This window comes from Lutra lutra, chromosome 9 (assembly GCF_902655055.1).
Source record: "Lutra lutra chromosome 9, mLutLut1.2, whole genome shotgun sequence".
Classification (NCBI taxonomy): Eukaryota; Metazoa; Chordata; class Mammalia; order Carnivora; family Mustelidae; genus Lutra; species Lutra lutra.
Window position 1 is genome coordinate 125010459 of NC_062286.1, and position 26149 is coordinate 125036607.

The window sequence follows — 26149 nt, forward strand, 5'->3', positions numbered from 1 at the left end:
CTGTCAAATGTACCATTTCTAGCTGATTTTATATCTCCTACAATGAGAAAAAAATGTGTTAATGCTGTATTTCCTTCCAATGACATGGCATTTCAGAGCCTGCTTATTTGGAGACAATACAGATCCTTGTGCCTATGTAGTTCCCTAGCAGCATCTTTAATGCTGCTTCATCAATCATGCCACCCATGAATACCAGCTCCCAATGACTCAAAGGTTATTACTAAGTTCCATTGATGAAGATCACAAATGCAAATCTTACCCAGAATGTGCAGGGAAATGTGAATGATGATTCATTCCAGCTATGTCAAATTTATCACTTGGAATTTTGCAAACTATACATGGAGAAAGACATCTTCCAATCATGTTCAATCATGTTGGAAATCTTTCAGCCATAATCACTGTATTCCTAGAACATGCCCACATGTTTCATTGTTGACCACATACCTGTTTTCCACTCACAGTTACCAGCGGTGAGCACAGATGAGGGGCCCAGGGAAAAGCAAGAAAAGTGGTTCTGTTCACACAAGAAATGTCTGTCCCTTGTCCACATGACTACAGCCAACCCAGAAGAGCACATCACATATCCATCATATGCAAGAGAGGCCACTGTTGAGAGGGACTCATTGGCCATCTCAAAAGCCCTCCGAGTAGGTTGACATGGCCACTCTGAAAACTGTTCCAGAGATGAGCTGCTAGCAGCAAGGATTGCACACAGGTAGGGGGAGAGTAATAAGGTATGAGGCTTGAGAAGTCAACAGGGATCAAAGGTCAGCAGGGTCAGGTACACAAGAACTGGGAGGATGGGCAAACCAAGCAGCCGGATCAGCATGTGGAAAGGCATAGAGCTTCAAAAAGAGAAGGTGCATCCAGGAAACATCAGATGGTTTCTTATGGATGGCTTCATATATTAGGCTAGGATATGTAAAGTTTATTCTATAAGCCATGAAGACCTTACATGGTATCTCAAGCAAGAGAGACATGGCCAGATTGGAATTTTAGCAAAATTGCTGTAGCAGCAAAGGAAAAGTCAGCTTGGGAGAAGAGGAGATCAGTGTGTGAGAAAACAAATAGGAACCTCCAGTACAAGATGAAGTAAGTCAACACTGAACTTGAGTAAGGAGTCAGCGGTAGGAGAGAACGGGGTAGATTCTGACCAAGCACGGGCCAAGCACACAGGATATGACAATGAATGGATGTAGGAGTGAGTGTTGGCGAGGAGCCCAGAATGACTCCCAGGTTCCAACCATGGTGACTGGGTGGGGAATGGTGTCATTCCTGAAGCAGGGAATCGAGGATGAAGAGCAAGTCAGGCAGGAAAGAGGATCAATTCAGGCTGAGACTTGCCAAGTTAAAGGAGCTATAGGATATAGAAGAGGAGGTTTCCAGGAGACAGGAAACACATTCAGCAGTCAGGACTAAAGTCTGGCCTGAAGAGGATCCTGGTTGAGTTGGAGCCCAAAGAGAGGCTTCTAGAATAAGATGGAAACTTAAAATCTGGAAAACACTGACACTGAAGGAATTATTATGGAGTGAAAATCAAGAGTTAAAATGAAGGACACTGAGGGATAAAAGCCCATCATCCACATATTGGAAGTCACGCTGAGTTCCTTGGCCGAGCTTTCATCATTGACTATCTACATATACCCCTGTTCTCTCTTTTCTTTTCCAATCATCAGTGAAAGCACAACCTGCGTCCTCATCCCATTTACCAAAAAAAAAAAAATTTTGGAGCAAAATTTCTCCAGTCTAAACTGTGTGCCTAAGCTGTGTGCCTTCTTGAGTCGACACATATGAACACATATGAGCCAATGAGTTTGCCAAAGGTTGACCTCAACAACATGGTAAGAAATGCCACTGGGCTAGTCAAGAGAGACTGTCAGTAAGTTACCAGCTCTTCAGGGCAACTTGAGCTTAGACCTCCTGAACAAATAACAGTAGAAGCCCCTTGAATTTTCTTTTACTTTACCCATTTTCAGATGGAGAAACTGAAGCCAACATCTTGGAAGAATTTTTTCCCAAGGTCAGTAGTAAAAGCATTTGACCACAATCAGTGTGACTAAGTTCTGAGATTGATTAAAATGTCTTAATGGGCAGACCATTCCAAAGTTTCTCTGCCAATGCAACCAGGTGCCACTGGCCACTTCAGAAACCAATGAGTCTGCAATTCCTGCAGTCCATTCAGAAGCTGCTAGGATGAGACCCAATCCTGGTAAGACAGGATTTCTCCACCTGGAAGGGAGGAGAAAAGGTACAAGTTATCACCGTCTAGAGGGCTTCACAGACTGTGGTTGCTATCTATCCCTGCCCCTTCCCAAGGCCATGAGGATCTGCACTTGTCCTGGGCCTGGACTTTGGTGTCACTTAATGATCATGAGATGGGTATTCAAGGAAGGAATCCAAATCTGTTTTACAAAAGTGAACTTCATTGGAACTAGCTTATGTAGGGATGCTCTTCCCTGAAAATTGCTGTCCCTGGGTAGACATTTTCATAGCTCCCTCTCTTGACATCTCTGCCTCTGGTCTTACCCTACTTCAGGCCCTCCCCTGCACAGCTGCCAGAGGGATCTTTCTGAAGCATCCTTTTGATGGTGTCACCTCTTGGAAACTCCCAGGAGTCTCTTCCACCGTGGCCGAGTAGTCAAGACCCTGGCCCCAGTCTGACCTTCAGCCTCTCTAGCCATCATTTCTCCCAGGTTCCCTGGAGATCTGCCACTTTGGGTATCTTCCAGTTCTCTAAACACACCAGATATCGTTATGCCCCAGTGTTGTTTCACATGCTTCCTGGAATTACATTTGCCTTTATAGCCATTAAAACAACTCCTATTTATTCTTATTAATGTAAATATTTTGGGGGCACCTGGGTGGCTCAGTCAGTTAAGCATTTGCTTAGGCTCATATCATGATCTCAGGGTCCTCAGATGGAGGCCCTCATCAGGCTCCCTGCTCAGCAGGGAATCTGCTTCTCCCTATCCCTCTACCTGTACCTTCCCCACACACTCTTGCTCTCGCTCTCTCTCTCTCTCTCTCTTGCTCTCTCTCAAGTAAATAAATAAAGGCTTTAAAAAATAAATAAATATTTTGTATCTGGAGTTGAGTCCCTCAAGTATGAAGCCTGCCTGCTTCATCCTGTCTACACACATGGCTAAGGAAGACAGCAGACAGTAGGGGGCAGAGCCTAGACTTGGCCTCTGCCTGACACCCCATTCCTACTTTAGTTATGGGCTTAGAGAGTCAGCTTCACCAAGCCCACTGGGCCAAGGTGGCCTTTGACATCCAACTCCAGCAGCTCAGATCTCTTCCAGACTTCATCATTCAAGGAAGAGTGAGAGGAATGTCTCAGCCATGACTGGAGTCCTTTATGTCCCTCTCCTTTACCCTCCCTACTTCCAGCACAGTGGTAGCTGGCAAGAAGGCTGCCATCTTGGACAGCACCAGATCCTGGGTGGGGATTGAGGGTGGGAGACCCAAATTCCTGCCCAGTTCAGTCCTGTTTGTCACTATATGGCCCAAAGAAGAGACACTTAGCCTCATCTCAGTTACATATGTAGACCATGCAGATGTGGTACAGCTCTGTACAAATGCTCAGAAGAGCCTTCTGGAAGGAATTATTATTATTTCTCCCAGCAGCCAAGAGTTACCTCATCAGGGATGTGCAACATGGAGACCCAGGATTGGGAGAAGTCAAAGCTACTTTAACCATATTTTTTAGTTTATAAGCATTTTAGTTTATAAGCATATAAGCACCAAGCACTGACTGTGCTCTGGGCTTCTGCTAGGTATGTTACTATCTATACAAAGCTGGCCCCTCATAACACCCTACAGGATAGGCACTATATCCCCATTTTTCAGATGAAGAAACCCAAGGCTCAGAACAGTATAAGAAATTTGCCAAAATCTACTACCTACATGACAGAAAGAAAATCTGAACCTGGCCTCTTTCTTCTCTCACTCCCCTCCCCCATTAGCTCAGGCCATCATCCACAGAGGCTTGGCAAGTTTGCCAATATCAATTATTTAGGCTGAAAATAGTGAGGCCCACTTGGGTGGCGGAAGGTACCAGAAACATGTGTTTCGGTCTGATAAGGTTGGACCAGTCAGCACATTTTCTGAGGCAGCTCCCCCTCGCTGAGCGCCACCTCCCATCATCTCATTCTGACCTTGTAATGAAAAATAAACGTCCCCCTACCTCCGTCCTGTTCACTAGTCCAGATCAGGCAATTACACAGGGTTTGTTTGTGTCCTGGGGGAGGGGGAATGCGGGCAGGGACTCTGAGACACGGGGTCTGCAGTGAGGAGTAATGGCAGGGAGGAAAGCCTGCTGGCCCCCTGGGCTTTCCCAGAACCCTTGGCCCCTCTGCTACTATCCCTGCCTCCCCAGAGCTGCCCTATGCTGTCCCACCAGCTCTCCCATCATCCCCAAACTATGGCTCTTCCTTTCCAACCAAACTCTAATGCAAGGCCACTCACCACAGTGGCTAAGGGCACAAGACCTGGCCTGACACTGTCCTTCACTCTGTGAACTTGGAAAGGGGCTCTGTCTCTTGGAACCTCAGTGCGGTCTTCTATGAAATGGGGATGAAAACAATCAGCTCACAGGATTAAATGAGATAAGCCATATCAAGAGCCAAGTTCACGATGAGCCCTCAAAAGACATCAGTCGTTCAATTTAAGTGTAATGAAGAAAAATGCGCCTATTGTAAGTACATAACTCACTGGTTTTCGCAAACTGAAAACACCCATGTAACCAGCACCCAAATCAACAGAACATGCCCAGCATCCCAGAAGCCCCCACCCTCATGCCACTCCACACCTTTCCACTACTACCCAACCTTAACCTACTTCTTTCCACTACTAACCAACCCCTAACCCTACTTCTGGCTGCACAACTTGGTTTTGCCTCATTGAAGATGGCCCTATCGGTTTAGTTGCTACTATGGAATATGGGCCAGCAACCAGGACAAGTCCTTTAGGTGTATTATATTATTTAGCCTCCACAACAGCCCTCCGATACTTGTACTCACATCACCCCCATGGTACAGAAGAAGAAATGAAGAAGATACTACAAAAACTACCAAAATGCTGGTGGAACCAAGTTTAGCAAGATCTTGGCATTCACGGCAAAATGCAGACACCAATGGCAGCTCACGCTAGGAACAAATGACTGGGAGTTGATGTTTAAAGTGTCATCACAAAAAACTCAGGGATGATTTCTAAAGCCATGAAATACTTACGGATGAATTCAACAAAATCTGCACAAGAACTATGTTGTCAACATTGCAACACTTTGCTGCAAGAAAATTAAAAAGACATAAATCAGTGGCAAGATACACTACGTTCACAAATTAGAAGGCTCGGGAGTGTTAAAAATGTAGATTTGTCCCCAGTGGATCTCTAATTTCAATGCCATCCCAAGCAAAATCCCAGTAGTTGTTTTGTGTTGTTGTTGTTTTTCTAAGAAATTGAAAGCTGATTCTAAAATTTATGTGAACGTGGGAAGAGCCAAAACAATTTTGCAAAAGAACATTTTGGAGGACTTATATGACCTGATTTCAAAACTCACCATACAACAATGTGATCCAGTGTGTTCTCAAAGTAGGAATAGACACTGGAGGAGCCGAGAGCCCGGGGCCCCACTCCTCAGCGCGCCCTCAGAGAACAGCACCCAGTTACTCCCGTCACCCTGGCCTCCGGCCGCGCTCCGAGCTGACCGCGCCTGCGATCGGTTCAAGGCAGTATCCTGTACTACGTTCTGGAACCTTGTGCTGTCCGGCTTTGCAAACATGTGTCATGGCCTCTGTCTTTCTGGCGGAATCAGCGGAACGTGTGTGACCTTCACTGCTCACTGAATGCCCATCAGAGGCTATAAAGAGTAAAGGACTACGGGGCGAGCCTTCCTAACTGTCTATACAGTGGTGCGGGGTTTTGGATCTGGGAATGCCTATCAGCAGACATGTGACGATCTGTCAAGAACCAACACACACTGTGGTACGGAGCCCCATTGCGAGTGCATCTTGGTATTTGGAAACTGATACTTCTCACAATGAAGGAAGATACTTTAGCAAACAGAGAATGTGATGCTGAGTGAGAAGATGAATAACAGGCAAAAAAAAAAAAAAAGTGTAATACTCTGAATGAAATGCTTCAAAGAAAGTGCTTCGTTAGGTCCAGTCCACCAAGTAAAACCCGCTATTTTGCACTAACATTTTGAATGTATTCAAACATTTTGTAATTTGCAACAAGTCTTTTTGATTTTGTTAAAAAAAAAGTAGGAATAGACAGACATATACATCAAAGAAACACAATGGAGAGTCTAGACATAAACCCACATAAATACACAGTCAGCTGACTTTTGACAAATATGCTAAGGTAATTCAATGAGAAAAGGAAAGTCTTTTTTACAAATATGCTAAAATAACTGGATATCTGTATCTAAGAATACATAAATAAATAAAAAGAAAAGAACAAGAATCTTGACCTTTGCCCCACACTATGCATAAAGTTAATGCTGATTTACAGACCTAAATGGCAAAGTTAAAACTGGAAAAGCTCTATGAGAAACAGAAGGAAATCTTTGCAACATTAGGATAAGCAGTATTTCTTACATAGGACCCCTCCAAAAAAAAAAAAAAAAAAAAAAAAAAGACCCTTTTTTCTTTTTTTTTTTTTTTTTTTTTTTTTTTTTTTTTTTTTTTTAAATTCAATATAATACAGCTTTAATTTCCAGAAGATTTCAACACTGTCACTGTTTTGGACCTGTAAAGTAGACATTGGCAGCCTGGTGTTTGTTTTCTTTTTCTCCCTATGAAACTAATTTCTATATATTTCTGGATAGTTTCTGTTTTTTTTTTTTTTTTTTTTTTTTTTTTTTTTTTTTTTTTTTTTCCCCCAGTGTTTTAACATTTTAATTTTTTTTTTTTATTTTTTTCAGCATAACAGTATTCATTATTTTTGCACCACACCCAGTGCTCCATGCAATCCGTGCCCTCTACAATACCCACCACCTGGTGCCCCCAACCTCCCACCCCCCACCCCTTCAAAATTCTCAGATCGTTTTTCAGAGTCCATAGTCTCTCATGGTTCACCTCCCCTTCCAATTTCCCTCAACTCCCTTCTCCTCTCCATCTCCCCTTGTCCTCCATGCTATTTGTTATGCTCCACAAATAAGTGAAACCATATGATAATTGACTCTCTCTGCTTAACTTATTTCACTCAGCATAATCTCTTCCAGTCCCGTCCATGTTGCTACAAAACTTGGGGATTCATCCTTTCTTTCTTTTTCTTTTTTTTTTTTTAACAGCTTTATAAACATATATTTTTATCCCCAGGGGTACAGGTCTGCGAATCGCCAGGTTTACACACTTCACAACACTCACCATAGCACATACCCTCCCCGATATCCATAACCCCACCCCCTCTCCCAACCCCCTCCCTCCATCAACCCTCAGTTTGTTTTGTGAGATTAAGAGTCACTTATGGTTTGTCTCCCTCCCAATCCCATCTTGTTTCATTTACTCTTCTCCTACCCCCTCGACCCCCCATGTTGCATCTCCTCTCCCTCATATCAGGGAGATCATATGATAGTTGTCTTTCTCCGATTGACTTATTTCGCTAAGCATGATACCCTCTAGTTCCATCCACGTCGTCGCAAATGGCAAGATTTCATTTCTTTTGATGGCTGCATAGTATTCCATTGTGTATATATACCACATCTTCTTTATCCATTCGTCTGTAGATGGACATCTAGGTTCTTTCCATAGTTTGGCTATTGTAGACATTGCTGCTATAAACATTCGGGTGCATGTGCCCCTTCGGATCACTATGTTTGTATCTTTAGGGTAAATACCCAGCAGTGCAATTGCAGGGTCATAGGGTAGTTCTATTTTCAACATTTTGAGGAACCTCCATGCTGTTTTCCAGAGTGGTTGCACCAGCTTGCATTCCCACCAACAGTGTAGGAGGGTTCCCCTTTCTCCGCATCCTCGCCAGCATCTGTCATTTCCTGACTTGTTAATTTTAGCCATTCTGACTGGTGTGAGGTGATATCTCATGGTGGTTTTGATTTGTATTTCCCTGATGCCGAGTGATATGGAGCACTTTTTCATGTGTCTGTTGGCCATCTGGATGTCTTCTTTGCAGAAATGTCTGTTCATGTCCTCTGCCCATTTCTTGATTGGATTATTTGTTCTTTGGGTGTTGAGTTTGCTAAGTTCTTTATAGATTTTGGACACTAGCCCTTTATCTGATATGCCATTTGCAAATATCTTCTCCCATTCTGTCAGTTGTCTTTTGGTTTTGTTCACTGTTTCCTTTGCTGTGCAAAAGCTTTTGATCTTGATAAAATCCCAAAAGTTCATTTTTGCCCTTGCTTCCCTTGCCTTTGGTGATGTTCCTAGGAAGATGTTGCTGCGGCTGACGTCGAAGAGGTTGCTGCCTGTGTTCTCCTCGAGGATTTTGATGGATTCCTTTCTCACATTGAGATCCTTCATCCATTTTGAGTCTATTTTCGTGTGTGGTGTAAGGAAATGATCCAATTTCATTTTTCTGCATGTGGCTGTCCAATTTTCCCAACACCATTTATTGAAGAGGCTGTCTTTGTTCCATTGGACATTCTTTCCTGCTTTGTCGAAGATGAGTTGACCATAGAGTTGAGGGTCCATTTCTGGGCTCTCTATTCTGTTCCATTGATCTATGTGTCTGTTTCTGTGCCAGTACCATGCTGTCTTGATGATGACAGCTTTGTAATAGAGCTTGAAGTCCGGAATTGTGATGCCACCAACTTTGGCTTTCTTTTTCAATATTCCTTTGGCTATTCGAGGTCTTTTCTGGTTCCATATAAATTTTAGGATGATTTGTTCCATTTCTTTGAAAAAAATGGATGGTACTTTGATAGGAATTGCATTAAATGTGTAGATTGCTTTAGGTAGCATAGACATTTTCACAATATTTATTCTTCCAATCCAGGAGCATGGAACATTTTTCCATTTTTTTGTGTCTTCCTCAATTTCTTTCATGAGTACTTTATAGTTTTCTGAGTATAGATTCTTAGTCTCTTTGGTTAGGTTTATTCCTAGGTATCTTATACTTTTGGGTGCAATTGTAAATGGGATGGACTCCTTAATTTCTCTTTCTTCTGTCTTGTTGTTGGTGTAGAGAAATGCAACTGATTTCTGTGCATTGATTTTATATCCTGACACTTTACTGAATTCCTGTACAAGTTCTAGCAGTTTTGGAGTGGAGTCTTTTGGGTTTTCCACATAGAGTATCATATCATCTGCGAAGAGTGATAGTTTGACTTCTTCTTTGCCGATTTGGATGCCTTTAATTTCCTTTTGTTGTCTGATTGCTGAGGCTAGGACTTCTAGTACTATGTTGAATAGCAGTGGTGATAACGGACATCCCTGCCGTGTTCCTGACCTTAGCGGAAAAGCTTTCAGTTTTTCTCCATTGAGAATGATATTTGCGGTGGGTTTTTCATAGATGGCTTTGATAATATTGAGGTATGTGCCGTCTATCCCTACACTTTGAAGAGTTTTGATCAGGAAGGGATGCTGTACTTTGTCAAATGCTTTTTCAGCATCTATGGAGAGTATCATATGGTTCTTGTTCTTTCTTTTATTAATGTGTTGTATCACATTGATTGATTTGCGGATGTTGAACCAGCCTTGTAGCCCTGGAATAAATCCCACTTGGTCGTGGTGAATAATCCTTTTAACGTACTGTTGAATCCTATTGGCTAGTATTTTGGCGAGAATTTTTGCATCTGTGTTCATCAAGGATATTGGTCTGTAGTTCTCTTTTTTGTTGGGATCCTTGTCTGGTTTTGGGATCAAGGTGATGCTGGCCTCATAAAATGAGTTTGGAAGTTTTCCTTCTATTGCTATTTTTTGGAACAGTTTCAGGAGAATAGGAATTAGTTCTTCTTTAAATGTTTGGTAGAATTCCCCCGGGAAGCCGTCTGGCCCTGGGCTTTTGTTTGTTTGGAGATTTTTGATGACTGTTTCAATCTCCTTACTGGTTATGGGTCTGTTGAGGCTTTCTATTTCTTCCTGGTTCAGTTGTGGTAGTTTATATGTCTCTAGGAATGCATCCATTTCTTCCAGATTGTCAAATTTGTTGGCGTAGAGTTGCTCATAGTATGTTCTTATAATTGTCTGTATTTCTTTGGTGTTCGTTGTGATCTCTCCTCTTTCATTCATTATTTTATTTATTTGGGTCCTCTCTCTTTTCTTTTTGATAAGTCTGGCCAGGGGTTTATCAATCTTATTAATTCTTTCAAAGAACCAGCTCCTAGTTTCATTGATTTGTTCTATTGTTTTTTTGGTTTCTATTTCATTGATTTCTGCTCTGATCTTTATGATTTCTCTTCTCCTGCTGGGTTTAGGGTTTCTTTCTTGTTCTTTCTCCAGCTCCTTTAGGTGTAGGGTTAGGTTGTGTACCTGAGACCTTTCTTGTTTCTTGAGAAAGGCTTGTACCGCTATATATTTTCCTCTCAGGACTGCCTTTGTTGTGTCCCACAGATTCTGAACTGTTGTGTTTTCATTATCATTTGTTTCCATAAATTTTTTCAATTCTTCTTTGATTTCCTGGTTGACCCATTCATTCTTTAGAAGGATGCTGTTTAGTCTCCATGTATTTGGGTTCTTTCCAAATTTCCTCTTGTTATTGAGTTCTAGCTTTAGAGCATTGTGGTCTGAAAATATGCAGGGAATGATCCCAATCTTTTGATACCGGTTGAGACTTGATTTAGGACCAAGAATGTGATCTATTCTGGAGAATGTTCCATGTGCACTAGAGAAGAATGTGTATTCTGTTGCTTTGGGATGAAATGTTCTGAATATATCTGTGATGTCCATCTGGTCCAGTGTGTCATTTAAGGCCTTGATTTCCTTGTTGATCTTTTGCTTGAATGATCTGTCCATTTCAGTGAGGGGAGTGTTAAAATCCCCTACTATTATTGTATTCTTGTCGATGTGTTTCTTTGATTTTGTTATTAATTGGTTTATATAGTTGGCTGCTCCCACGTTAGGGGCATAGATATTTAAAATTGTTAGATCTTCTTGTTGGACAGTTCCTTTGAGTATGATATAGTGTCCCTCCTCATCTCTTATTATAATCTTTGGCTTAAAATCTAATTGATCTGATATAAGGATTGCCACTCCTGCTTTCTTCTGATGTCCATTAGCATGGTAAATTCTTTTCCACCCCCTCACTTTAAACCTGGAGGTGTCTTCGGGTGTAAGATGAGTTTCTTGTAGGCAACATATAGATGGTTTTTGTTTTTTTATCCATTCTGATACCCTGTGTCTTTTGATTGGGGCATTTAGCCCATTAACATTTAGGGTAAGTATTGAGAGATATGAATTTAGTGCCATTATATTGCCTGTAAGGTGACTGTTATTGTATATTGTCTCTGTTTCTTTCTGATCTACTACTTTGAGGGTCTCTCTTTGCTTAGAGGACCCCTTTCAATATTTCCTGTAGAGCTGGTTTGGTATTTGCAAATTCTTTCAGTTTTTGTTTGTCCTGGAAGCTTTTAATCTCTCCGTCTATTTTCAATGATAGCCTAGCTGGATATAGTATTCTTGGCTGCATGTTTTTCTCATTTAGTACTCTGAATATATCATGCCAGCTCTTTCTGGCCTGCCAGGTCTCTGTGGATAAGTCTGCTGCCAATCTAATATTTTTACCATTGTACGTTACAGACTTCTTTTCCCGGGCTGCTTTCAGGATCTTTTCTTTGTCACTAAGACTTGTCAATTTTACTATTAGGTGACGGGGTGTAGACCTATTCTTATTGATTTTGAGGGGGGTTCTCTGAACCTCCTGGATTTTGATGCTTGTTCCCTTTGCCATACTGGGGAAATTCTCTCCAATAATTCTCTCCAATATACCTTCTGCTCCCCTCTCTGTTTCCTCTTCTTCTGGAATCCCAATTATTCTAATGTTGTTTCGTCTTATGGTGTCACTTATCTCTCGAATTCTCCCCTCGTGGTCCAGTAGCTGTTTGTCCCTCTTTTGCTCAGCTTCTTTATTCTCTGTCATTTGGTCTTCTATATCGCTAATTCTTTCTTCTGCCTCATTTATCCTAGCAGTGAGAGCCTCCATTTTTGATTGCACCTCACTAATAGCTTTTTTGATTTCAACTTGGTTAGATTTTAGTTCTTTTATTTCTCCAGAAAGGGCTTTTATATCTCCCGAGAGGGTTGCTTTAATATCTTCCATGCCTTTTTCAAGCCCGGCTAGAACCTTGAGAATCATCATTCTGAACTCTATATCTGACATATTACCAATGTCTGTATTGATTAGGTCCCTAGCCTTTGGTATTGCCTCTTGTTCTTTTTTTTGTTGTGAATTTTTCCGCCTTGTCATTTTGTCCAGATAAGAGTTTATGAAGGAGCAAGTAAAATACTAAAAGGGTGGCAACAACCCCAGGAAAATATGCTTTAGCCAAATCAGAAGAGATCCTGAATTGTGAGGGGGGAGAAAGGGGATAAAAAGGGGTTCAGAAAGAAAGAAAAGAAAAGAAAAAAAAATATTAAAAAAAAGAAAGCCGATAAAGAAAAAATATAAAAAGAGGAAAAAATATATATATATTAGATAAACTATTTAAAAAACATTAAAAAAAGAAAACGGTAAAAGTTAAAAAAAATTTAGCAGAAGAAGAGAAAAAGAAAAAAAAAATTGAAAAAGAAAAAAAAATTAAATTAACTGCAAGGCTAAAAAATCATGGGGAGAAAGCCATGAGTTCCGTGCTTTGCTTTCTTCTCCTCTGGAATTCCGCCGTTCTCCTTGGTAGGTGAACTTGGTCCTGGCTGGTTTTCCCGTAGATCTTCTGGGGGAGGGGCCCGTTGTAGTGATTCTCAAGCGTCTTTGCCCCAGGCGGAGTTGCACCGCCCTTACCCGGGGCCGCGCTGAGTCATCTGCTCGGGTTCGCTTTCGGGAGCTTTTGTTCCCTGAGCGCTTTCCGTAGAGTCCGGAGGACGGGAATAAAGATGGCGGCCTCCCGGTCTCCGGCCCGGAGGAGCCGAGAGCCCGGGGCCCCACTCCTCAGTGCGCCCTCAGAGAACAGCGCCAAATGACTCCCGTCACCCTGGCCTCCGGCCACGCTCCGAGCTGACCGAGCCTGCGACCGGTTCAAGGCAACCCTGAGCTGAGAGTCACTCCTCGGCTCTGTCTCTGCAGCCGGCTTCCCCGTTCTAATACCGGTAAGCTCTGCGACACTGAGACACCCCCGATCCTTCTGCGACCCTGCGGGACCTGAGGCCGCGCTTACCCCGCCTGGGCTTCACCCCAGTTAAGCCTCTGTAGCGATGTCCCTCAGCGGAACAGACTTTTAAAAGTCCTGATTTTGCTCCGTTGCTCTGCCGCTCGCCGGGAGCCGGCCCCTCCCCCCGCGGTCTATCTTCCCGTCGCTTTGGATTCACTTCTCCGCCAGTCCTACCTTGCAGAAAGTGGTTGATTTTCTGTTTCTGGAATTGCTGTTCTTCTTCTCTTCAATCTCCCGTTGGATTTGTAGGTGTTTGCAATCTTTAGATAAGCTATTTAGCTGATCTCCCGCTACCCGAAGTAGTCTCAGCCTGCTACTTCTCCGCCATCTTGACTCCTCCTCCAAGACCCTTTTTTCTAAATGATCAATTGAACTTCATCAGCATTAAAAATGTCTTCTTGGAAGAAGTCAAACTATCACTCTTCGCAGATGATATGATACTCTATGTGGAAAACCCAAAAGACTCCACTCCAAAACTGCTAGAACTTGTACAGGAATTCAGTAAAGTGTCAGGATATAAAATCAATGCACAGAAATCAGTTGCATTTCTCTACACCAACAACAAGACAGAAGAAAGAGAAATTAAGGAGTCCATCCCATTTACAATTGCACCCAAAAGTATAAGATACCTAGGAATAAACCTAACCAAAGAGACTAAGAATCTATACTCAGAAAACTATAAAGTACTCATGAAAGAAATTGAGGAAGACACAAAAAAATGGAAAAATGTTCCATGCTCCTGGATTGGAAGAATAAATATTGTGAAAATGTCTATGCTACCTAAAGCAATCTACACATTTAATGCAATTCCTATCAAAGTACCATCCATTTTTTTCAAAGAAATGGAACAAATAATCCTAAAATTTATATGGAACCAGAAAAGACCTCGAATAGCCAAAGGAATATTGAAAAAGAAAGCCAAAGTTGGTGGCATCACAATTCCGGACTTCAAGCTCTATTACAAAGCTGTCATCATCAAGACAGCATGGTACTGGCACAAAAACAGACACATAGATCAATGGAACAGAATAGAGAGCCCAGAAATGGACCCTCAACTCTATGGTCAACTCATCTTCGACAAAGCAGGAAAGAATGTCCAATGGAACAAAGACAGCCTCTTCAATAAATGGTGTTGGGAAAATTGGACAGCCACATGCAGAAAAATGAAATTGGATCATTTCCTTACACCACACACGAAAATAGACTCAAAATGGATGAAGGATCTCAATGTGAGAAAGGAATCCATCAAAATCCTCGAGGAGAACACAGGCAGCAACCTCTTCGACCTCAGCCGCAGCAACATCTTCCTAGGAACATCATCAAAGGCAAGGGAAGCAAGGGCAAAAATGAACTTTTGGGATTTTATCAAGATCAAAAGCTTTTGCACAGCAAAGGAAACAGTGAACAAAATCAAAAGACAACTGACAGAATGGGAGAAGATATTTGCAAATGACATATCAGATAAAGGGCTAGTGTCCAAAATCTATAAAGAACTTAGCAAACTCAACACCCAAAGAACAAATAATCCAATCAAGAAATGGGCAGAGGACATGAACAGACATTTCTGCAAAGAAGACATCCAGATGGCCAACAGACACATGAAAAAGTGCTCCATATCACTCGGCATCAGGGAAATACAAGTCAAAACCACCATGAGATATCACCTCACACCAGTCAGAATGGCTAAAATTAACAAGTCAGGAAATGACAGATGCTGGCGAGGATGCGGAGAAAGGGGAACCCTCCTACACTGTTGGTGGGAATGCAAGCTGGTGCAACCACTCTGGAAAACAGCATGGAGGTTCCTCAAAATGTTGAAAATAGAACTACCCTATGACCCAGCAATTGCACTGCTGGGTATTTACCCTAAAGATACAAACGTAGTGATCCAAAGGGGCACTTGCACCCAAATGTTTATAGCAGCAATGTCCACAATAGCCAAACTATGGAAAGAACCTAGATGTCCATCTACAGACGAATGGATAAAGAAGATGTGGTATATATACACAATGGAATACTATGCAGCCATCAAAAGAAATGAAATCTTGCCATTTACGACGACATGGATGGAGCTAGAGGGTATCATGCTTAGCGAAATAAGTCAATCGGAGAAAGACAACTATCATATGATCTCCCTGATATGAGGGAGAGGAGATGCAACATGGGGGGTTGAGGGGGTAGGAGAAGAGTAAATGAAACAAGATGGGATTGGGAGGGAGACAAACCATAAGTGACTCTTAATCTCACAAAACAAACTGAGGGTTGATGGGGGGAGGGGGTTGGGAGAGGGGGTGGGGTTATGGATATCGGGGAGGGTATGTGCTATGGTGAGTGTTGTGAAGTGTGTAAACCTGGCGATTCGCAGACCTGTACCCCTGGGGATAAAAATATATGTTTATAAAGCTGTAAAAAAAAAAAAAAAAGAAAAAAGAAAAAAGAAAGGATGAATACCCAAGTTTTGTAGCAACATGGACGGGACTGGAAGAGATTATGCTGAGTGAAATAAGTCAAGCAGAGAGAGTCAATTATCATATGGTTTCACTTATTTGTGGAGCATAACAAATAGCATGGAGGACAAGGGGAGTTGGAGAGGAGAAGGGAGTTGAGGGAAATTGGAAGGGGAGGTGAACCATGAGAGACTATGGACTCTGAAAAACGATCTGAGAATTTTGAAGGGGTGGGGGGTGGGAGGTTGGGGGCACCAGGTGGTGGGTATTGTAGAGGGCACGGATTGCATGGAGCACTGGGTGTGGTGCAAAAATAATGAATATTGTTATGCTGAAAAAATAAAAAAAATTTAAAAAAAAAAAAATGTCTTCTTGGGGCACCTGGGTGGCTCAGTGGGTTAAGGCCTCTGCCTTTGGCTCAGGTCATGATCTCAGGGTCCTGGGTTCTAGCCCCGCATCGGGCTCTCCGCTCAGCGGAGAGCCTGCTTCCTACTCTCTCTCTGCCTGCCTCTCTGCCTACTTGTGATCTCTGTCTGTCAAATAAATAAATAAATCTTTGGGGGAAAAAAATCTTCTTTTTGAAAGTCACAGTTAAGATACGTAAACAAAAACAAGGTAAATATTGGAAAAAATATTCATGATACCCATGTCCGAAAAAGGACTTAGACACAGAATGTTGAAAGAACTCTTACTACTTGAAAAGAAAGAGAGAACCCAAGTTTTTCAAGTGAGCAAAACACATGACAAGAGAAAACAGATGAAGAGCCAAAATGCACATGAAGGGATCTTTAGTCACCAGGGAATAGAAGCTAAATGTGAAATGAGATAACACGACATGTCTAAAATGAGAGTGTCTAAAATTCGAAAGGCTGACATCACCAAGTGTTGGCAAGGATGTGGAGCAGGTGGGAGTCTCACACTGATGGCAAGATTACAAAATAGTGCAGTCACTTTACAAAATAGTCTGCTTGTGTCTTAGAAAGTTAAACCCACACTTAACCATATAACCCAGCAATCTCATTTCTAGATATCTGTCCAGGAGAAATGAGCCCAAAGTCCATACAAAGACTCATGTGTGAATATCCAGATCAACTTTATCCATGGGGAGAAAAACTGGAAAGGACTCCAATTTCCATCAGCTGATGAACAGATAGACGAGTTGTGGGGAGCCCATTACAATAACATCACACTCAGAAATTAAAAAGAACACAGTATGCCACAGTCTGCATAAACCTCAAAAACACCTTGCTGAGTAAAATGATACAGAACCTAAAAGGATAAATACTGTATGATTTTATTTATAAGTTTTAGGAAGGATAAATTTAATCTAAAAGGATAGAAAGCAGATCAGTGATGGCTTGGAGCAGAAGTGGGAGACCAGGGTTTCAGGGAAGAGATCCAAGGAGTCCTTTGGGGCTGATAGAGATGTTCTATATATTGGTAGTCGTGGTGGTCAGTGGGTATACTGATTTGCCAAAAATCACTGGACTCTTAAAGTGGGCGCATCTTATAATATGATGATTATACCTTAATTACCATAGGAATGATTTTTGTAACAAGAAAAGAACAGAAGTTGTTGGTTTATTACTGTTATTTGCTATGTCCCCAAAACTGCGCTAAGACTTTTATATGTGTCATTCCATTTGATCCTTTCAAAGCCCACTGATGTATGGACACTAACGCCATTCCCATTTCACAGACAAGAAAACAGAGGCTCATGGAAGGATGTGGAATAATTTGGCCAAAGTTTTGCTATTAATAAATAATCCAGGATTAGAACTCAGGCTCAGCAAGTGAGTATACTGCCTCCAAAGCACAGAGGAAACCCACTCTGTACACTTAAGGAATTCTCACTCAGTACATGGTTGTAATGATATTGTTATTTGCAAGGTGATCATTAAAGTCCACCCCCGAAAGTGTAAAGGTCACGGGCATGTGAGCATGTGGGGTGCCTCCAACTTGAAGGACAGCCCAGGAGGGTTAGGTTTCAGGCTGGACGGAGCAGATTTCATGAGAGACCTCAGTGGGAAGAGAATGGGACAGGGAAACTGAGGCAGAGAGGCTGAGTTGAAGGAAATGTACACACACAAGCTGAATCTTGGGGAACATGAGCATCACAGGATTGCACACACAAGGCCTGGGACCCCCCTCCGGGGAATAAAGAAAGCTCCAAACCCCATCCAGGGTGGGGCTCAGGTTCAGAACGCAATTCTCAAGCTGGGCAGGGCTAGGCGGGGCAGCTCGAGATGGTCCAGGCAGCTTGGGGGTGACTGGTATGGCTGTTCAACCCCAGTCACTGTGAGACAGGTCAGTCCTGGCAGAATGGAAAGCCTGACCATGGCTCCCGCTGACCTCAGATTCTCCCCTTGTTAAAATACCAGGAAAGCTTATCTTTGGAAATGACCCTGCTTCTCTGAGTCTGTGGTTGTGGAGGGTGACGTCACACACTCTAATCATAACTTTTGTTCTGAAACAATTATTCATCCTCTTCTATTTAAGGTTGGTGGCCCATGTTCCCTGGAGGGTGAGGTCTCCCCCCACCTCCTGACCTGTTCTCTCACAGCTCACAGTCTTCCTGGCTTTTGTCAGGTGCACCTGTCTCAGGTTAGCTTGGGAATGGAGCAGAGTGCTGGGCCCCAGCTAAGGAATTAAAAAAAACTTAAAAAAAAATGGGAACAAAAATACTCCTTTCTTCAAAGCCTTGGGAGCTTCATGAGGGATTAATGGATTACCACTAAAAGGGTGATACACAGAGCTGCTGAACTCAGAGGTGTGGAAGTTGGTGGTGAGCTTTCTGGACCAGGGGAGGAGATACGAGAAAAGCCCTCACCGAACTGTGCCCAGGTCAGCCCCAGGTGTGCCCTGCATGCACACTCAGTCAGCAGGATCTTCCCCAACTTCTGCTGGGTCTCTAAGTAACGTTGGGTCCGTGAGAGGAGTTGCCGTGCCATCCTCCAGACATCGCCGAGAAACTGTCCTCCAATGGCTGTCCTGGCTTTCAGAGGATGGGGATGAAGAACTGTACAAAGGACAGAGCGTGAGGGACCCTAGTGGGTGGCCAAAGTGTGAAGACAAAGTGCCGCAGAAGGACGCTGATCGGACGTGTCAGAACGACATGTTCTGCAGAAGGTTGAGCGGGGTGGGGCCAGTGAGAGGGAAGCAGGTGGGCCTAGGGCAGCCACAGAGAGAATGGAGGGGACAAGATAGACTCCCATATGCCAAGGTTGTCATTTTCAGGGTGGCTGTCCATCACCTTTTTAGCAGTCCTCTACAATTTGGGGGAAATAAGCCTACCAAGTTGCTATCTCCAAGACAGAAATCAGAACTCAAATAACTTCCAGACTTCCTTGCCACTGTGCCAAAAACACATGACCCGCCTTCATCGCTTACACGCTCCAGATAGGAAGTGGTCAGTGTGAGGCTCTGTCTGGAGCTCGCTTGCAGTTTTGCTGGTATAGGAAACGACAAACACATTCAGCTTCCAGCCAGCACAGTGCCAAGTCCCATTGGCCACCCAGAAGCCTCCCCGGTGCGGGTGACGTCTGTCGCTTCCAGTGAAAGCGGGGTTTTGGTGTCTAGTACTCGGCAGAAGCTTTGGCCATGGCCACGGCAGCTCCACAAGTAAGCCAGAGTGATTTTAGATGTTCTTAGAAGTTGGCCTTCGGTCAACTTCTCCATCTCACCCATCAGTTCTGGGGTCTACTCACTCTGTTTTCTTCCTAGGGATGTATGCTGTCATTTGCAACTGAGAAGCAGGGATGACACAATTCTTAGACATCTGGGGATAATATTAAGAGGATTTGGTGACCTAGTGGCCCAACAAACAGAACAGTGACTGACACACAGCAGATACTTAGTAAAGATGTTAGATCCTTATCTAGTGGGCAGAGGGAAAGGAGGAAGTAAGAGAAGGATGGAGGGAGGGGTGTGGGGAGGGAGGAAGGCAGTGGTAATGTGGGAAAGGAGAGGAAAGAGTGAGGATGCCCACTTGGACAGCTTCGTGGATGGCACTGCCATCACCAAGACACAGAAGACAGAAGATGGAGCAAGTTTAAGGAGAAGATAATCAGTCAAGTTTGAGGGTGTTGGGCAGTTTTCTCCAAGGACAGATCTTCAGCAGATACTTGGATATCGAGATGCAGAGGTCAAGAGGAAGCTCAGGGCAGCAGATGATGACTTGGGGGAGAGCAGGACAGAGTCGGTAAATGAGCATCACCACAGGCGGAAGAAACCCCCTGGCAAAAAGAGGAAATGACCAAGGATAGAATTCTGAAATGTATCAGCATTTATAGATGACCTGAGAAAGACTTGCTCACAACAGACACTGGGAAAACCTGTCAGGAGTTCAAAGAAAACCAAGACCTGCTCTAGAGAGCTGAGTCTATGGGCCAAAAGACAATCAAAGGCCAGCTTTGTAAGGACCCAGGCAAAACCAAGGCATCTTTCTGTTTCTGCTTCCACAGTGCTTGGACCAGAACTCTCAGGTTCCCAGCCTGCTCGCTGTCAACAACATGGAAGACCAGTAGGCCTAGCTGACATAGTGCAAGTGCTATGTGAGGCCACTTATGTTCTTGTCTGTTTTATCCTTGCCATTGCATCTCAAGTGAAATGCGATGCTTGCCCACATTCATCTGCTGAGGAAATGGCAGTTCAAAGAAGTAAGTAAGGTCACCTGCCCAACTGCCCACAGGGAAGGCTCTTGGAATGCTTCCCCAAGACATTCTGACACCGGAACAGGATGGGGGCAGGAAACTTCAAAAAGAGTGGCGACTTTGCATCGAGAGACCCTGAGGCACAGAGCTGCTACTTGCCTGACGTCACATGGCTAGGGACTGGATGTCGTCCATGACTAGCCGCCTTCAGGACCCAATGGTGGTGATGATGCCCATGATGGCAATGATGACGATGGCAGTGATAATCATGAACAATAGTCATTGCTACGATGACAAGGCACCTGTTACATACCAAAACCAGTGTGTCTGACACTATCTCACGTCATCTTCATGGCAACCTAATGAGGTAGGGGTTATCATAAACCTCCCTTTGCCTGTGAGTGTAAAGGGGCTCAAATTGCCACCATGAGCTGCGAAAAATCCTTCTGCTTGGCTTAGGGCTGTGGGGGAACGTGCAGGACAGGACAGGGGGACAGGGAGCCTAGCAGGGCAGATCCTGACTCCTTGGACCTGGAAGCAGCCCCAGGGAACAGACAGCCCAGCCCGGCAAGGGAGGCATCCTGCCCAGAAAAACCACAGAAGCTTCTGGGTCGCTGCTGGCTCCTGCCCTCCATGAGCCTGTTACAGCTTGCACAGGTCTCTGGGACGAGGCAAGCAAGGACTGGCCCTCCCGTCCTCAGGGCTGGCCAGGAAGCTGCCCGGGTCGTGGGGCTCACATCTCCAAGCCCGACAGGACCCAAGATCTTGAAATGAGCGGGACGTGGGTAGAACAGGATCCCCAAATAGCAGACCCTTGGGAGGATCCCAGTGTCACCACAGGGCTCTGTCCTTAGGCTTTTCTTAGTTTTTCCTCCAGAACTCAAGCCTGCTGGGCAGTTTATTGCCTTTCATTTTAAGTCACATTGGAAACAATATTTCAGTAATATTCCTAGCACGGTACTAGACTTGATGAGGATCCCAGGGCCTACTAAGGTGCCTGCTACTTAGCAAAAATAAACATTCTTTGAGCATTTACTATGTGCTAGGCAAGGAGCCATGAACCTTATGTCCATTATTTCTAATGGTCACTACAACCTTATGCAACAGGTTCTAATAGAAATGTGAGGTGACTTGCTCAAGGTCACATGGTTAAAATGCGGCCGAACTAGGATTTGACTGGAGCCCATGCTCACAACTGTCCCACTGTGATGTCTTGCTGGGCAAATGGGAGAAAATACGTGTGTGCGTGCATGTGTGTGTGTGTGTGTGTAGGAAGGACAAGTATGCCCCTGGGCAGACACAAAGGCAATAAAAATATAATGCATGGGGGAGTGTACATAGAGACCTGTGTGCGCATGTGTGTCTCTGAGTGTGGTAGTTGCCTGGGCAGGTTTGTGAGTGTGCATCAGAACTCATGGGTGTCCCCTGTCTGCCCATGGTCACACACTACAGGTCCAGGAGAGGTATCCAGAGCTCACTCATACCCATCTACCTGCCGTACTTCACACCTTTCTTTCTGCAAAGATGACTATGACCTCCCAGCTTTTAAAGTCTGGGCTATGGCATGAGAGGAAGATAAAGGCTGTTCCCCAACCAAAGCCACAGCCTGCACGCTCAGCCCCGTGCCTCCTCTTGGGCCAAAACTGACCGCTGGGAGATTTCCCTTAAGGTGGGTGAGTGAGCCTCTTATGGCCCCCTTAGGGAAAGGGAACCTCAGACAATGTGGTTGAGGCAGGGGAAAGGGTACATGTTTCAAACTTCATTTTACTCTCTCAGTAGCCTAAGTAAATGCATCCCCCACAAAGACAGGAACCTGGGGTTCACACAGGAGTTGACCGCTCCATAAATACATGTCAACAATCCTCAAAAAGAGTTCCATTTTATATATGAGACAACAGAGGTTCAGAAAGGTTAAGTAACTTAGACAAGGTCACACAGCCTCTAAGCAGAATAGACAACATTCTGACCCACTCTTGCTTATGCCAAAGCCTGTCCTTTTTCCACTGTGCCCAGAAGACATGAATCTGAGGCAATCTGGTGAGGTCAGATGTAAGACAGCTGGGTTTTCCCAACCCGCCATGACATGGAGCCTCAGCCAGGGAGAATGGGCAAGTGGGCACTGTCCCAGCCTAAGACTGTGGCCAGGGAGGCACTGACTTGGAGACCATCTTAGCAGTGCCCTGAGGGTCATGGTCTACATAATATTTCCTCATCCATAAACTGATCTAGGTCTCCATATCTCTCAAGCTTGGCAGAGACTGAAGAATGTTCCAGGTGAGGAGATCAGCACATACAAGGTATGGCGAGAGTGCAGTGGCGGGGTGGGGGGGCTGTTTGGGGGACAGGGTCAGAGACAAGTCTGGAGACAAAGGAAGGGGCCAGATCCCAAGGGGTCTTGTGAAGCCACCTGTTTACTTTCCCAAACTGGATGGCTTCAAACAACAGAAGTGTTCACCCTCACACTTCCAGAGGGCAGAAATCCAAAATCAGCTTCAATGGGTCAATATCCAAGTATCTGTAGGGCTGTGCTCCCTCAGGAGGCTCTAGAGGAGAATCAGCTCCCAGCCTCTCCCAGAGTCTGATGGCTACTGGCATCACCTGATTTCAGCCACATGGCTCCAACCTACACCTCTGCAGTCAGTCCTTGCCTCTCCTCTTCTGTCTGTGCTGTCCTCCTCTGTGTGTGGTACAATCCCCTTCCCCGCCGGCTTATAAGGATACATATGATGGTGTTTACAGCCCATTAAGATAATCCAGGATAATCTCCCATCTCAAAATCCTTAATTTAATCACACCTTGCAAAGACTTTAAAAAAAAAATGATAACATTTAGAGGTTTCAGGGATCAGGACTGGATATCTTTGGGGCCATTTATGTAAGTTTACACCTTGTCTTGATGGCAGTGGGGGCCATCGGAAGGTTTCAGGTGGCAGAGTGCCATGTTGAGGTTTCTTTTCTAAAACGAATGGGGATTTCTCTCCTATGTCTCCGGAAAGTCCAACTCCCAGACCAAGATTTCTGAAAAGCCCTAAAGGTTTACAATCCTTGCTCACTTCTTCCTCCCCATTGCCCTGGACTCACTTTTTCATGTATGATCCCCTACACTCCTACCCAAATATAGAATTAAATCTTTCTTCCTTGATCTTCACCTCTCCCCACAAAAAAAAAAAAAAAAAAAAAAAGACACTCACTCATCCAGAACACTGGTGTGTGCTGATGACTTCACTGCAGGTTTGAAGTGCCATAGGGAGTTTACATCGTAGGTTGCAAACAATTATAAAATAAATATTAAATACCTTGTTCTTCTATGACCTTGAGCCAATCTGGCCACCAGGCATCTCTCACTGGTCACCTTCTTCTCAGACTGTGAGCTCCTGCCAGGTTCCAGCCTTGCTTCTCCCCATTCTCCCTTTCCCCCTTCTTTTTCCCGGCTATACCCCACCCCGAATTCCTGTAACTGCTAAGGCTGAGCAGTTAGGATACATCTGACCTTCTTCAAGTGAACTATTATTTTTCTAAGCAAGGGTGACTCCCTTCCCAAGAGGATCTCTGAAATCAGCAGTTAAAATAAGAATTTTTCATCCACTGCATATGTACAGGGAAGCGTGTTATATAGGTAAATACACGTAGAGGGATATCGTGTATGTAAATGGACACACATGCTCACATGCCCCAGAGGTCACAGCTCAGTTCCAACTTGAAAGAAGCATGCTTTAACATCATCACCACAACCAACCGACCCGTCTGGTTTGAGCTGTGGTTGACAGCCGGTAATTAACCTTCACCAGGATGGCCAGGCCCAGCGTTCCATCATGGATCCCAACAGACTTCTTTACAGCAAGAGGCTCAACTTTGGTGTAATTACCTATGCCCTGCACATCGGTTGCCCCTATGTGATGTCAGTCCCTCCACATTGTTTATTTTAATTAAAACAGAAATTGCAGGTCTCAGGTGCCTGTAATTACAGCCTACGAACTAAATTGACTGAGGCCCCTAATTAACCTGAAACATGTCTACCTGGCTGGAGGTGTAAGTTTGTACTTGACTGGTGAAAGGCACTGCATCAGCACTGAAAAGGAAACTGGGCAAGAGCTGGTAGAGACTAGGCTCGGGCAGCCCTCATCCCAAAACTGCCGTGTGGCAGCCTGTAACCCCTAAACCATGTAGTGGGTTCAGTGGCATTCCCAAATGTGCCTACTAGCACAGGACACATTTAATAAAAGTACACTGACAGCATATGAAAGTCAATTAATGTAATACTCCATATCAATAGAATAAAAAACAAAAACTAAATGATTATCCCAATTGATGTAGGAAAAAAACACTTGACAAAATCCAACACCCTTTCATGATAAAAACAACTCAACAAACTAGGAGTAGAAGAGAATTTCCTCAATTTGATAAAGGACACCTATGAATAACCCACAGCTAAGATCTTACTTAATACTGGATGCTTTCTCCTTAAGATTAAAAACAAGAGGATTTTCACCTTTCCCACGTCTATTCAATATCATCCTGGAAGTTTCAGCCAGGGCAATAGGGAAGGAAGAGAAATAAGGACATCCAGATTGGAAAGAAAGAAGTAAAGCTATTATAGATGGCATCCTTTTATATAAAGAAAACGCTAAGGAACCCACTAAAAAACTATTAGAACTAATAAATGAGTTCAGCAAGGTTGCAGGATACAAGATCAACACACAAAAATCAGTGATATTTCTATACACTTGCAATGAACAACCCAAAAATAAAATTTTTAAAATTCTATTTACAATAACATCAAAACAAGTAAAATACTTGGGAATAAATTTAACAAAAGAGGTTCAAAATGTACACCCTGAAAACTATAAAACATGGACAAAAAGAATGAAAGAAGACCTGTAAAATTGGAAAAGCATTCCATGTTCATGGACTGAAAGACTTAATACTGTTAAGATGGTGATATCCCTCAAGTTGATCAACAAATTCAAAGTGACCCCTATCAGAATCCCAGCTAGCTTCATTATAGAAATTGACAAACTCATTCTGAAATCCATTTGCATGGTCCTCAGAATAGCCAAAAGAAGTCTTGAAAAAGAACAAAACAAAGCTGGAGGACTCACACTTCCCTATTTCAAAATTTACTGGAATGCAATAAAAATCAAGCCATAGGATACTGGCAAAGGATAGACATATAAACCAATGGAATAAAATTGAGAGTCCAGAAATAAACCCATGTTTCTATGGTCAACTGATTTTTGGTTAGAGTGCCAAGATCATTCAGTGGGGAAAGAAGAGTTTCCCAACAAATGTTGCTGGGCCAACGCCTAGCTACATTCAAGAGAACAGAGGTAGGCTGTATCTCATACCACGTACAAAAACTAACTCAAGATAAATCCAAAGATTAAATGAAAAAAGCCAATACAATAAAAATCATAGAAAAAAAAATACTAGCCAATCTTCACAACTTCGGATTTGACAATGGTACCTTAGAAATGACACCAAAAGTGCTAATAGAGAAAAGATACATCTATTGAACTTCACCAAAATTAGAAACTTTTGTGCTTCAAAAGACACTACCATCAGAGTAGAAAGACGAGGGAAAGAGTGGTTAAATATTTGCAAATCATACATCTGATAAGGTAATTGTAACAGAAAATGAAAGAAATAGAAACTCTTATAACCCAATAACAAAAAAAAAAAAAATAACCCAATTTAAAAATGGGCGAAAGATCTGCATAGGCCTTTCTCCAAGGAAGATATACAAATGGCCAATAAGCACATGAAAAGATGCTTAACATCATTAGT